Source organism: Mustela nigripes, chromosome 3, assembly GCF_022355385.1.
Source record: "Mustela nigripes isolate SB6536 chromosome 3, MUSNIG.SB6536, whole genome shotgun sequence".
In the NCBI taxonomy this organism is placed as follows: Eukaryota; Metazoa; Chordata; class Mammalia; order Carnivora; family Mustelidae; genus Mustela; species Mustela nigripes.
The window spans coordinates 35,690,770-35,705,257 of NC_081559.1; positions in this window are offsets into that span (position 1 = coordinate 35,690,770).

The window sequence follows — 14,488 nt, forward strand, 5'->3', positions numbered from 1 at the left end:
CAACACATATCTTCCAGAATTTTTGCAAGATTTTAACGAGATAATGCAGGTGAATGTGCTTTGGGAAGTTGTTCAATGTTGTATACGTGCCAACTCTTATATCGCCAGATTCTCGTATCCAAACTGTGCATTCATGTCAAATCAACAACAGTTGGTGTTTCCAAACACCTTCTCCATATGAGGGACAGAGAAAGTGAGTGTGAGCTGCTGACCTTACCTTTGGACGGCAATTAATCTAGAAATGAAGTGGAGGAGGCATGTGAGTTTAGTCCCGTTTGCTTTGTGAATTTCACTTTTGTGAGTGTTGGTTTCCTCAACTGAAAATGAAAGTAGTAATACCTACTTTTCAAAAACAAATAGGAGGATACTCATGAAGTATCGAACTCCTGCGCCAGAAACTTCTAGTTGCTTGGTCAATGCTACCTTTCCAAGGGGATAAGAAAGATACTAGTACTCAAGTCTTCAAATTAATAAACAAGAACCAAGAACCATTACGTCTGGTCAAACAAATCTGGCCAGGCTTCCGGTAAGATTGGCATCTGGCCTGAGGCCTGAAGGATAAAGACATTTCTGCATTTGAAGACTGTAGCCGTGGAGTTAATTTGTGCCTCACATTGTTAAGAGCAATTTACTCACTGAATACTCACCAAAACAGGCTCTAGCTGCCGGCCGCTAGCGCTGTCATCCACTTTGCAAATGAGAAAATCAGGGCACGGGGAGGGCAGGTGGCTGATCCAAAGTCCCACACAGGGTTGGGGGCAGAGCGGTAACTAGACCCAAGTTGTGGGGTTCCTGGGCTTGAACTCATAACCTTGGCATGGAACAGGACGGGGCGGAGGCCGGGGGTTGCAGGTGGGAGTTAAGAGGGTTGGGGGAGGCCTGGCACGGGAAGTAGAATGGGAGCAGAGAAGGTGAATGAAAAGCTCAGGGTCTTCCTCTCCTGAGGAGCAGCGCATGAAGAGAAGAAAGACGCACGGTCAGAAGGAGATGGTGTGTGTTGAAGAAGCTTTGGGATACAAGGGCTGGAGGGACAAGGCTTGGCACTGTGGCCACCGAGAGGTCACAGAGAATGGCCTGGCATTGAGCCCTGTTAATACCTTGACTTCGAAGGCAACAAGAAGGAGGGTTCCAGATTTTGCAAAGGCAGGCCAGATTTAAACACAGGGCCTGGGTTTTCTTAGAAGGCCACCTTGTCTAAGAAAGCAAGGTTAAGTCTTTTCCTTCTCTGTCCATGAAATGCTACTGACCCTTGACTTACACCAGGGACTCATCTGAAGGGCTTTCCTCCAGTGTCACCGTTCATCAAGTCTTGATGATAGTGTATGCTTTTTTAAAAGGTTAGACTCGCAAATTTTGTTATGAGCGCATAATAGTGTGTTTTGTGCTCGTGTTTCATCAATCACATCGGCATCTAGACTTTGAAATGTACTTCAGCAAAGTACAGGGAAGGAGACAAGAAACACCTGTCAGTCTTTCAAACGTGAATTGTTATAAAAATGCACGTTTCCCTGAAACATAAAGCCTCTGAGTACATCTAGTTTGTATTGTTATTTTGCAGAAGATCTCCTCTCCTCTTTCAGGCTCAGAGTCGTATGGACACAATTTCACGAGGCCTCAAGTGTTGGGCTTTCTTTTAAAGAGAATCATGATGTCTTTATACAGCCCAATATTGTTGGCATTTAGATTCAAGGTTGCTTCCTCTGCAAAAGTTAATTGGATGGGATGATGGTTATTCCAGGATCATACATTACATTGCCTTAGTGTTACTCTTGGGCCTGGCATTTCATTAACAGTCCAGAGAGCGTGTCTCACTAAGGCTTCTTGGCTCCCCATCACGAGCTCACCTCTGTATGCAAAATTAGAGCCACTGAAAGGTAGTTCGCATAAATTATTCCATCATCCAACCACGAAAGCATCTTTCTTTGGGCAAAACATTTATGACTTTCAAGTCACTTTCTTGTATGTGCATTTCTGCTGCCTGTCCAATGAAGGGAAACCTAATGTTCTGTTAGAGTAATCTAAACAATGGCTTGTTTTTTGCTCAAAAGACCCAAAGATCTACTGGGAATGTCTTCTCTTCTTCTTTTTTTTTTTAATTATAAGATTTTATTTATTTATTTGACAGGCAGAGAGAGAGGAGGAAGCAGGCTCCCTGCTGAGCAGAGAGCCCGATGTGGGGCTCCATCCCAGGACCCCGGGATCATGACCTGAGCCGAAGGCAGAGGCTTTAACCCACTGAGCCACCCAGGCACCCCTACTGGGAACTTCTTTAGTGTAAAAATAAAATTACTGTAAAAACTACTTGCTGGAAATTTTGTCAGTTTTGTTCCTATAAAGATAGATAAATACCACTGGTGAGTAATATATCAAGGAGAAGGGTGAAAGTTATTTGTTTTTCGTCTTCCTACAATGTTGATTTTCCCCTCCATTTCCTTATTTCAGAAATGCTTCAAAGGGGATTTTTTTTTTTTTTGCCACTAATCATTATGTATCCCAGAACAAAGGCTTTATTCAGTCATTTATTTATTCATTCAACCATTTATGCATCAAATATTATCTGAGAACCTCTTAAGTGCCTAGCGCTAGTCAAGGCCCTTGGAAATACATTAGAGCAAAAGAAAATTAGTGGAAAAGATTCCTGCCCTCCTGGAGCTTATATTCTCAAGGGAGATAGGTAATAAACAGTAAACATAGTAAGTAGGAATAATATAGTACCTAGGAAGTTCAAGTGTTCTGGGAAAATAAAAATAAAGACAAAAAGGAAGGTAGGCTAATGGGGATGGCGGGCTAGAGTGTGCATATGTGGAGACAGGTTAAACAGGGCCACCAGGAGCCCTGTGGAGAGACCAGGATGAAGAGAAGCAAGGCAGTTGGCCAAGGAACATCCAGGTTAATGCAAAAGCTATGATTAGAGTAAGGGCCCCAGGTGGGAGGCTGGTGTCTTTCTGATTTGGGCAAGAAAGTCAGAGTGGTTGGAGCAGAGAAGACAGGAAGAGGAGGAGCCTTGCAGCCATGGGGACAGAGATGGGGATGGGGGACGGGCAATATAGGGTTTTTGAGCAGCCACAGGACATGATCTGTAAGTTTAAAAAGATCCCTCTAGCATTGGGTTGAAATGGACAGTGGAGGAAGGTGAGCATGGAAGCAGGAAGACAAATGATTTCTTAAACAGAAACCACATCAGAAAGTATGAAAACCTCTTTGGTTTACATTGTTTTATTTTTTTTTTTAAGTATTTTTATTTATTTGAGAGAAAGAGCAGTGGGGAGGGGCAGAAGGAGAGGGAGAAGTAGGCTCCCCGGTGAATAGGGAGCCCAATGTAGAGTTCAATCCCAGGACCCCGGGATTATAACCTGAACCAAAGGCAGACATTTAACCAACTGAACCACCCGGGCGTCCTCTGGTTTACCCTGTTTTAAAAACCAGACTTTGAACTAGAAGACCAAAAACATAATACCGTCTTCGGTTCAGCCCCTCTCTTGTGCTCTATGTTTTGCACAGAAAACTTGGCCACATTCTTCAACACAGGCTGCAACGTCCCTAACATCTGGCTTCTTCCACTCAGGTGGGGCATTTCCTTTGAACTAACTTGGTAGTTCCCTAGGGGGATGAGGGGCATACAGTTATATCACAGAAGACAAAGCACCAAGTCAAGGAGCACTGAGGCAAACATAGGGTTGGAAGTTCCAGAGTAGTTCTGGAATGCTTGGTGATGCAAGCAAACAACACAAAAGGAGGCCAGCACAGGGCTCTGGAGTTAATGTATCTAAATTATATAGTGGATACATAGAGCTGCTCTTGGTTTATTTTTGTTTTGTTTTGTTCTGGGAATAAAAGCAGGGAAGTAGCAGGGAAGAGAGAATTTTAAGCAGGCTCCACGTGGAACCCCTTGCATGGCACTTGATCTCATGACCCTGAGATATGACCTGAGCTGAAATCAAGGATTGGACACTTAACTGCCTGAACCACCCAGGTGCCCCAGAGTTGCTCTTCTTTGCATTTAGAGTGACAAGATGTGATATACCACACCATTCCTTACTCAGTCATTGTCTTTGAATTTCGTGAGGTAGTTTGGACTGGTGTCATCTATTTTTTTCCTTTTTCAATATCTAACACTAGGGCATTACAGATGTAGTTGAGAGAGAGAGATCACTATTACAAAAGAGACCATCAAACACCAAGACACAAGAGCTGTGGGCGATAGTAAGGTTGAACCTGACGCTTGGAAAGAACCGTCTTCATGGTCCATGTCACCATCAGGAAGACAGTGAGAATTCTTAGGACGGAGAATGTAGGAGCACAGCTATTAGAAGAAATTCTGCGGGACATCACTGCCCTAGAAAGGGAGGTCTCTAGGCCTCTGCTGAACCAAGTAGAGCCATCAGAAACTTTAAATGGGACCACAGGGAGATATCTACTCACAAGAGATAAGAAACAGTGTCAGAAGCTCATTTAGCACTAGGATGACAAATAGGTTGCAGACCTCATTGTCTACTGGGAGTAACGTCTAGAGTGCTGAGGGGAGCGATTCTGAGGCCACATCTGGTATTGGTATAGATGTGGTACCATGTGGACAAGTGATGCCTTTCTCAGGGCAAGGGAGTGGGAGCGGTGTACGCAGACAACATATTTGCCCTTCCTGACTAACCGGTCCTTGTGCCTTCATATTCATCTACATTTAAATTGTCTTAGAAAGATGAGGTGCTATTCTATTTTTAAGGGATTTGCGGTAGAGGACATTCTATAAACTGCTTTCAGAAATGCAAAGATTGTTACTTAAAATAAGTTCTCCTTGCATTATCCGAGGCTTTGTTGCTTTAATGTAAAGTTCTCTTTTGTCTTGGCCTCAGTGGAGAGTGGAAGAGAGCCAGGTCCTCAGAACCCACTGTGGTGTCCTGGCCGCCACCACTGTCGAAGACATAGCCCTTGGACTCTCTCCTTGCTCTAAACATTGTCTCTTTTAGTCTGGGGCTTCCCCTCCCTCGGCACCAGCTTCCCCCTCTTTGTCGCCTCTGCTGGCAAACCAGGGTCATCAGACTGAGGAACGGAAAGAGCCCCCTGATGGGGGCAGGGGGTCGTGGAGAACCTGGGCTCTTTTCCTGAGTCTGTCACAGATCCCTTTGAGGTCTTTCTTGCTTTAGATTCCAGAGGCTGATGTTCCTCATCTGTAAAACGAGGGGGATTTTAACCTCTGCACAAGGACGGAACTCAAATGGTATCTTATATGTTTGGTGCATATAGTTCAGGGATGAGAGTTGGCATCTTTTATTGGATTCTCAAAAAAGAGCTGTAACCCCCACCCCATTAAGGGTCAGAGGCAGAGGTGATTCCTAATACTCATTTAATTTGAAACGTTGCATGTAGAGATCCCTTGTCCTGTAAGGGTCATTGTGTCTCCTGCTCACAGCTGCAAGATGGGACCAAGCACTCTTCAAAGAGCAATTTCCAGTTCCTACAGAGAGTGGACCCACCTTGATATTAAAGGACCTATATTAATCAACTTTGTAGAAAATGACTAAGGGGGACCAAAAATGTAACCTGTAGGAGAAAGAGGAAGTAACGTGAAATTACCCTGAAAGTCCATGAGTTATGAAAGAAGGAGACATTGTTCTAGAAGATTCCCTTGTCTTTTAAGGTTGGGAATCAGAGGCAATATCCACAGGGGACAGGATATGGTCCGTAAAGTTTCCCAGACAAGGCTGTGGCAGCAGCAGACCTCATCCTGGCCGTGGTCTGGGGGAAACAGGTTTTACTGACTTGTATTTAATGTTAGGGCTGTTAGTTTCACAAACTAGGTGGCTGAAAACAACTGGGCTTTATTCTCTCAGAGTTCTGGAGGCGAGGAGCTCAAAATCAAGGTATCAGCAGGGCCATGTTCCTCGCAAAGGCTCCACGGAAGAATCCATACTTGCATCTCCCACTTCTGGGTGGTCCCAGGTGTGGCTCAGTAAATGACAGCCCAATCTCACCCAATCTCTGCCTCCATTGTCACATAGTCTCTTTCCCTGTGCCTGTGTGTGTGTCCTCTTTTCTTTTTCTTCTTCAAGATTTATTTGTTTATATTAGAGAGAGAGTATGAGTGAGCAGGGGGAGGGGCAGACAGAGGGAGAGAGACAGGAGGAGACTCTACGCTGAGTGTGGAGCCCAATGTGGGGCTCAATCTCATGACCTTGAGATCATGACCTGAGCTGAAATCCAGAGTCAGAGGCTCAACTGCCTGAGCCACCGAGGCACCCCCCTCTCATCTTCTAAGGGCACCAATCATTGGATTTAGGGCCCACTCTAAATTAGGATAATTTCATCTTGAGATCCCTAATTACATCTTCATAGGCTCTATTTCTTCTTCTTCTTTTTTTTTAATAAAGGTTTATATTTTATTTATTTACTTGTCAGAGAGAGAGTGAGCAAGCACAGGCAGGGGAGCAGAAGGCAAAGGGAGAAGCAGGACGCTGGGATCATGACCTCAGCCAAAGGCAGACAGTTAACTGACTGAGCCACCCAGACAGCCCTTTAGACCCCATTTCTTTCTTTCTTTTTTTTTTTTTAAGATTTTATTTATTTATTTGACAGAGATCATAAATAGACAGAGAGGCAAGCAGTGGGGGGGAAGCAAGCTCCCCGCTGAGCAGAGAGCCCGATGTGGGGCTCCATCCCAGGACTGTGAGATCATGACTTGAGCCGAGGGCAGAGGCTTTAACCCACTGAGGCACTCAGGCACCCCTAGACTCCATTACTAAATAAGATCACCTCCTGAGGGTCCAGTGAGTGGAGGATGAGATGTAACTCACCACACACCAGCATTGTTTGAAGTTTTGTTTTTTTGTTTGTTTTAAAGATTTTATTTATTTATTTTACAGAGAGAGAGAGACTACAAGTAGGCAGAAAGGAAGGCATAGAGAGGGGGAAGCAGGCTCCCCGCTGAGCAGAGAGCCCGATGCGGGGCTCGATCCCAAGACCCTGAGATCATGACCTGAGCAGAAGGCAGAGGCTTAACCCACTGAACCACCCAGGTGCCCCCTTTTTTTTTTTTTTGTTTTGTTTTGTTTTAATGAGATTGTACTCCTGTAGTACTTAGGATATTAAAAAAAAAAAAAAACAAATGAAATAATCACAGAAAAGAGTGTTCTAGGAAGCTAGTACATGTGTACACACACACACACACACACACACACACATATATTTGCTTGTTTACCTTGGCTGAGTTGCAGGTGAGGCAGATGAGGGGAAGGGAAGGAATATACTAGAAACCCCTAACACTGTAGGGTGCTTTCTACTTGCCAGACACTGTTTTAAGTGCTTGCTTTTACCTTTCAAATCACTTAATTCTCATAGCAATCTTATAAAGCAGGTGTTAGTATCATTCCCGTTTTACAGGTGAGAAAACCGAGGCATAGACAATTGACGTTACTTGCTCAAGCTCCCACGCGAAATCCAGGATCAGTGTGCAGACAGTCTGACCCAGAACCTGTGTTCATAGCTGCCCTCCTGTCCTGTGCAAGGCTCAAGTAGGAGATGTAGATCTGTTTCAAGAAACGTCTCACTACCTCCTAAACACACACAGAGCCACATGCTCTCCCTCCTCTCCAAATAGAACAATCATCAATGAGTGGTGGCTTCTATGGTTAGACATGTTCGGAGCATTTCATCTGCAGAATCTATTGAACAAGATAAAGTCAGACATTTACTCCGAGCAATAAAAGCCAGTATGGGCTGAGTTCGTGCATAGCACAGACTGCCTTGCAGATTCCTCAGACCACACGTGATTTCCACCAATCAGAGTGGGACGTTGCCCTGGTCAAAGAGTAGCCACAGATGGGGGGGTGGGGGTTCACTTAGAGCAGCTTCTAGCAAATTGGTGCTCAGCAGCAATTGTGGTTAACTTGGTGCCTTACAAGCAACACACACGGAGGAAGGAAAGGGAATTCATAGGCATATTTAAAATAAGAATGATTAGAGCTTAAATGCTGGGCACTGTGCTGGGTACATCACACATTCAGTCCTTACTGCAACCTTCTGAACCATCAGTAGCCCCAGGGCTGGGATGGTGACTAATAAAATAGAGGTACATTATCCTTATCATAACATTGACTGTGGGCTTGTTCCTGTAACTTGCTCCAGGGGCTCCCCAACCTCCAGAGCACACTTGGCTCTCCAGAGCCCCACACACACCCAGGGAGGACTAGATCTGTATGGCAACAATTACCTAAACAAACATTCGGGATGATTTTCCCTATGGGAACTTGCTGCGTGTGGCTTTTCAGGTAATTTTGCTCAACTAAATAGCTTCTTGAGAGAAGACAGGTCCTTCAAGTGCACAACCTAAAGCTCTGGGGGGAAGGCTGCATCCTCATCAGCAGAAACTTCGGGCTAATGCAGCCTGGGCTGTTCAGACCCTCAGCAGCCAGATGGAGAGCAGGAAAGCGCACATACCTCCTGATTTTTCCTGCTCTCCTGTCGGATCGGGCTTGATTAGCAAGAGCATCCCGTAGGGACTGACTGCAGTGCTGACCATGGAAGCTGAGGCACGGGCTCCAGAGTCAAAGGGCCAACTTGCACCAACTTGCAGATGCCAGCTCCATCACTTCCTGGCTGTCTGACGTTAGCAAGGTCTTTAACTCTGGAGGCTTAGTTTCTTTATCTGTCGAATGGGTATAACAATGAAAGGTATCACGCAAGGCTGGTGTGAGGATGAATGGGGTTACTCTGCTGCATGTGCTCTGCGTAGGGCTTAACGCTTCGGGCCAGGAAAAGCTAGTCACCATTACTGGGATAGTAACAGTGCAATTCCGTGCAATTTCTTCCCTTCCGGAGTTGAGGTGTGATGGCAACATCATTCAGTCAGGCTCAAGAGAGTTACTTTGTGCTCAGTTCACCCCCTGTTGTATAAGGCGTCATCACCCATCTGCCAGCATTAGGTGAGAACTAGACAAGGAAGAGGAATCTTTTCAGAGATTCATTTTAAAATGTCTTCATCTTACCCCTTCCGAATGGAGGGCTGATGGGGAGGGTCCATTTTCCCTTTCTGTAAGTCTCATACGCCCTGCTGGTGTTTCTTTTCTGTTAACTAGAGCAGGTTTCTCTCCCCACAGGGGCCCCTTTCTTTCCCCTGAACCAGAAGGGAAGGTCCCCTTTCTCTCTTCAGTAATGGGCAAGAACAACGTTCCATTGACAACGTGAATGGAGCGTTTCTTACCCTGAGAGTCTTCCTGCTGTGGAGGCAGGGACCTTTTCTCTCTCCCTTGGCTCCCAAAGATGATGATTCCAGTTCTCCAGAGGCGGCCAAGGCAGGGCGGTTCAGGATTTCTGCTTCCAGCATGATCTGAGGGGGGGGAAGCTGATCGGTAGCAGGGTCTCTGTAACAGGCCATTTTCCCTAAGATTTCAGACATTTGCAAGTGCCAGAATTTTCCCTGTGTCACCGCCTCTGGGCCTGCCCTGACCACCCAGGAACACCCCTCCTTTCACACTACCTTCCCTTACTCGGCTTCCCATTAGAGCGCTTAGCCGCACTCCGTCTATTTCTATTAACGTGTTCATTGCTTGTTCTTACTCTTGTGGGAGAGCTCCAGGAAAGTAGGGACTCTGCCTTGTTCGTTGCCCAGTCCCTAGTGGCTGGGACAGGGCCTGGCAGCCAGCAGATGCTCAATGGAGGTTTTGTAAATGAATGAATGAATGATGGATGAAAGTCATTTCTGGTTTTTCTCTAAAATCTGGAAAATGCCTTTCTGATACATGGATAACTGAAGTCTAGTTGCAGTCATTCTTCCAGAATGTTCTGGGGTTGGATCCGTCAACCAATGGCATGGCCCTACTAGGGTACTAGGGCTTAGTAAACTAGAAACACAGGTTATGACCTGATGATCCCTGTTCTTTGAGAAAACAGATTTTGGCTAATATGACAAAAGCTCACAAAAGACAAGGTACAATGAACACCAGCAGACAAGAAGGTCTTCAACTGCTTGGACAGCTGTGTGTGTGGGTGGGAGGAACAGGTCTGTAGCCTCTCTGCTTAACCTAGTGTCTTTGGGGAGAAGGAAGACAGGTGACAGCCTGGTTCTGAGGGTCTCGGGTTGTTCAGGTGTCTAGTTTCTTGGCGCTCTCGGCCGAGACTACCCAGAAACCACACCGATGTTTCCAGGAAGTGGGCACGAACTGCATATCTTCTGTAGGTTTTTTCCCCTCTTCCTTTCCTATCTCACTGCTTCTTGCAAATTAAAAAGCAACTCAGAAAGCAATGTTAAAAATAATCAAACCACAGCTAAAGGAAGGCACGATCAACAGAAGAAAGGAGGAAAAATTGAGTTGAATATTATTCCGTGGTGCTTTATACACAGACCCTGTGATTATTCATTCTGTGAAACCCTGAAGGCCTGGGGGAACTATGGGGCCACCATTACTTGCCTTCTGCATTGCTTAAACGAGCTACAAAAATGAGCATTGGTTTAAGGACCACAAGCAGGAAAACATCACACTATGGGGAGGGGAGTTGTCAAGAAAGAGGGAAAACCCGCAGTCCAGTTTTTCTAGATTGTAAATTCTCACTCTTGTCTGGTAACACCTCTCTTCATCAAAATCAGCTTGGGGTATCAGGGAGTCCTGAAGGAAAAGAAGATATGAAGACCCTAAGAAGATAGAATTAAGCCTCCCCAACAGCCTGGGCTCACCAGTCCGAAACTGGGTGTCTGAGGGAGGACCCAGAACTTCTGAAAGTTTAACGCTCCAAGCTAGAGGGGGCAGAGAGGGGAGGAAGAGGGAACTTGGCACTGACCTCAGAGAATGTTTATGCCCCTTCAACATTTTCAAGGCTTCCAGTTTATTAAAACATGAAAAGATGTCAAAATAGAACCACAAAAATTGTGGCATATTTAAAAATAATTATGCTTAACAAATGAGACATTTTAATACCTAATCAAACCAAGAAAACAAGACAATGCTACTATTCACAAAGTAAATCCAGGACTTATTAGAAGTATGAATTCAGGGTATGTGGCAGGTGGCAAGGATGGACATGCGTGTGTGTCTGGCAATATCTTCTTTCTGTTCTTTGGTGGATCTTCTTGACCCTGTGGGTAACTCAATTAGAGATTATTGTTAAGTCTAAACTTGAGTCCTGCTTGAATGGGGAGCCCTCCCCTCCTCACTCCGATGCTCTGGGTAACAAAGTCACTTCTAGCTATCCTCTGATTCTTGTGAACGCTTGTTCGACTCTGCTGTCTGAGCAGAGAGCCCTCCTTTCTGGGCCTGGCCTCTAGGCGCAGAGGGTGGGGTAGCCTAGGATGAGTTGGCAGCTCCATCGCTGGCTCCTTGGGGCCTCTCCAAACACCAGGGTTTGTTCAGGACATTTTCTCTGACTCACTCTTGGTGATAAGACAGGCAGGAGCTTCTAGAAGCAAGTCAGGTTTTAGATTCCTACCATCAGAGGTTTGATTTCAGAATTTACAAGTTCTTTAACAAAACTCTAGTAGCTTGGACAGAGCTGTAGTTATTCCAGGAGCCAAAAGAGCAGAACAACAATAAACAGAACCCAGAATCCACTGCATATGATTGAAGGAAGTTTTATTCTCACTGCTGTGTTCATTTATTCATTCAACCAATATTTACTAAGTCCCTTCTAAGAGCCAGGTTCCATGCTAAGTGCTGGAGGAGTAATGGTGAACAAATGTGGACTGAGGCCCCTCCTGAGTCAAGTCCACTGTTTAGTGTGTGTGGAGAGGTGTGGATTAGGGACCCTAAATGAAAAATCACAAAGCATTATAAATAGCCACAGCAGCAAGTGCTCTAAACGAGAGGTACATGCTACCTTGAGCACCTATTATGGGGTCTGGCTTAATTAGGAGGGACAGAGAAGGATCTCTGAAACCAGATATTGAGCTGGATTTAAGGAATAAGAAGGGAAAGGGAGGGAAGTCTCTTTTTGGAACCAACAATGCATGTGCAAAGGCCCTGAGGTGGGGCAAAAGAGAATATAAAAACGAAAGAAGGAAGTAGGACTGGAGCAGGGTGGTAGAGATGGGAGCTGGGGCAGGGTGGGGAGGCCTAGCATGGTCTGCAGGAAGAAGGCCACTTTCAAAAGGTTTCTGGGCCTCCCAGATTTTCTTTCAGCCAAAGAGAATGAGAAGTCACTCCCTGAAAGGCTTTAAGCAGGGGGAGGAGACTAGGGATGCCTGAATCACATTAACATTTTGAAAGATCAGTCTTGCTGCAGTGCTAACATCTCTGAAGGTGATTTGTGCTTCATAAGCAGGGCCAAGATTCAGTTACTGGAAGCAGAAGCTGGGGCAGCGCAGCCTAATGTGGGTTTGAATCCCAGCTTCTTGCTTCCTTTCCAGCGTGGCCTTGGGCAAGTCAGCATTTCAGACTCTCAATTTCCTCCTATATAAAGTGGGGATAATAATACCTCCTCGCGCGTTGGTGTGAAGGATAAGCAAATTTCAGTAATAAATAGTCTGGCCTGACACACTGTGAACTTCCCTTGGGATTTTTAAAAGTAGCAACCTGCTTTGATATTATACAGAATACAAAAAAGCCAAAATTCATCCCGTCATATGGACTTTCAGTTTTAAGTGTAGAAAATGTTTTGGACTTCACCTGAACTTCAGCTATCCAGATGGGTGGTCTGGAAATACTGTCTGCGGCTTCATTCAACAACACGATAATAAAACAACGCCACGGTAAACTGTTTGTACAAGGTGCTGCGGCCACGCCTTCTGATTTTGGCATTTATCAGATGACAAACCATGGAAAGGTGAACAACCAGAAAACATACAAATGCCAAAGGATCATCACACACAGGGAAGCAAGGCATTGGCTGTGGGTTAAATGCATTTGTTGGTGATGAATAAGTCTGCTGAGTGTATTATATTTAGCCAGAGTGGGACTGGTAAGTGAGCCTCTGTTTTGATCAGGTTGGACATTCCAGTGCTGTCGTCTTCTAAGCAGCCCAGGGCCCTGCCATAAGGGTACTCCAGGTGACCTTAAGTCAAAGGTCTTATCAAAAAGGCTCAGGAGCCTCCCAACAGCCAGTGATGAGACAGTGGAAGCACCAAGGATATGAAACATATCTAGTAGGTTTAATTTCTTGAGTTAGTCATGACATTGACAAACATGCTGATCACCATTGCAAGGAGACAGGAAACCAATATATTATTTTGAAAATTTGTGAATAAAGGAATCAAACATTTATCCTGTCTTTCTGACAAAAATCTGTGCCAGAGAGTAGCAGAGGGGAAATATTTCAGCTGAGAAACAGAGAAAGAATGACAGAGTCATTCACTCTGTGACCCTTCATAAATTAAGCGATCTAGATATTAATCATCAATGGCTGCTAATAGAAAAAGATAGAAAGAACCCTCCCCTCCCCCCCATTAGGTGCTGCCTGATGGAAGGAGACAAAGAAATAAAATTTTGTCGGGTGCCTGGGTGACTCAGTGGGTTAAGCCTCTGCCTTCGGCTCAGGTCATGATCCCAGGGTCCTGGGATTGAGTCCCGCATCGGGCTCTCTGCTCAGCAGGGAGCCTGCTTACTCCTCTCCCTCTCTCTCTCTTTCTCTCTGCTACTTGTGATCTCTCTCTGTCAAATAAATAAATAAAATCTTTAAAAAAAGAAGAAATAAAATTTTGCCAAGAACCACAAAAGAACTGAACCGGAAACAAGGGAACTGGACCCACCCACATGTTAAATAACATAGGCTGTGGAAAACTGTAGGGCAAATGGCCAGTTCCTTAATTAAAAAAAAAAAAAAAAAAAAAAGGAATTACAAGGGAAAAAGAGATAAGAGATAGAGTGGAAACACAAAGACTTTAGTACCCATATATTACCCACTACATGTATGAATTAAAATAAACTATAAGCATTTTTTTTTAAACATCAATGGGAAACTTCATTTTTTGCTGAGATATTTCATGATTCTTAAGGAATTATTGTTAGGTTTTTAGGTGTGCTAACAGTATCCTGTTTCAGTTTTAAAAAGTATTTATTTATGAATGTATGTATTTTAGCAATGCAAACTAATGTATGTGCGGATGAATGGTACGCTATCTGCAATTTGCTTCAAAATAATAAGAAGGGTGAAGGGAGTTTGGGATGGGTAAAAAGCACATTAGCCATGAGCTGATAATTATTGACGATGGGACACAGTCTCATGGGAGTTTGATATTTTCCCTAATAGAAAGTTAAAAATCCATTGACCAATCCAAAATCTGTTGATCACTTTCTTGTAATATTTAGCTATTATTAATAGCATTTTATTAACATGAAGTCTCACTTGGGTGTTTTGTCCAGTTACTTTCAAGGGATGTCTGAGGGCTGGCCTTGGCAATTAGGAAATGTGCGTTCTAAGCTTACTTTCCCATTCACCAGCTGAGTGATTTCAGAACTTCAGCTCTCTGGGTCTCCCTGCACTCCTCTGGGAAAGGAGGGGCAGGGACGATTTCTCTCCTCCTGCCGGCTGTGTTTGCTTAGAGCGATGAAGAGATTTGGGTCTTACAGTC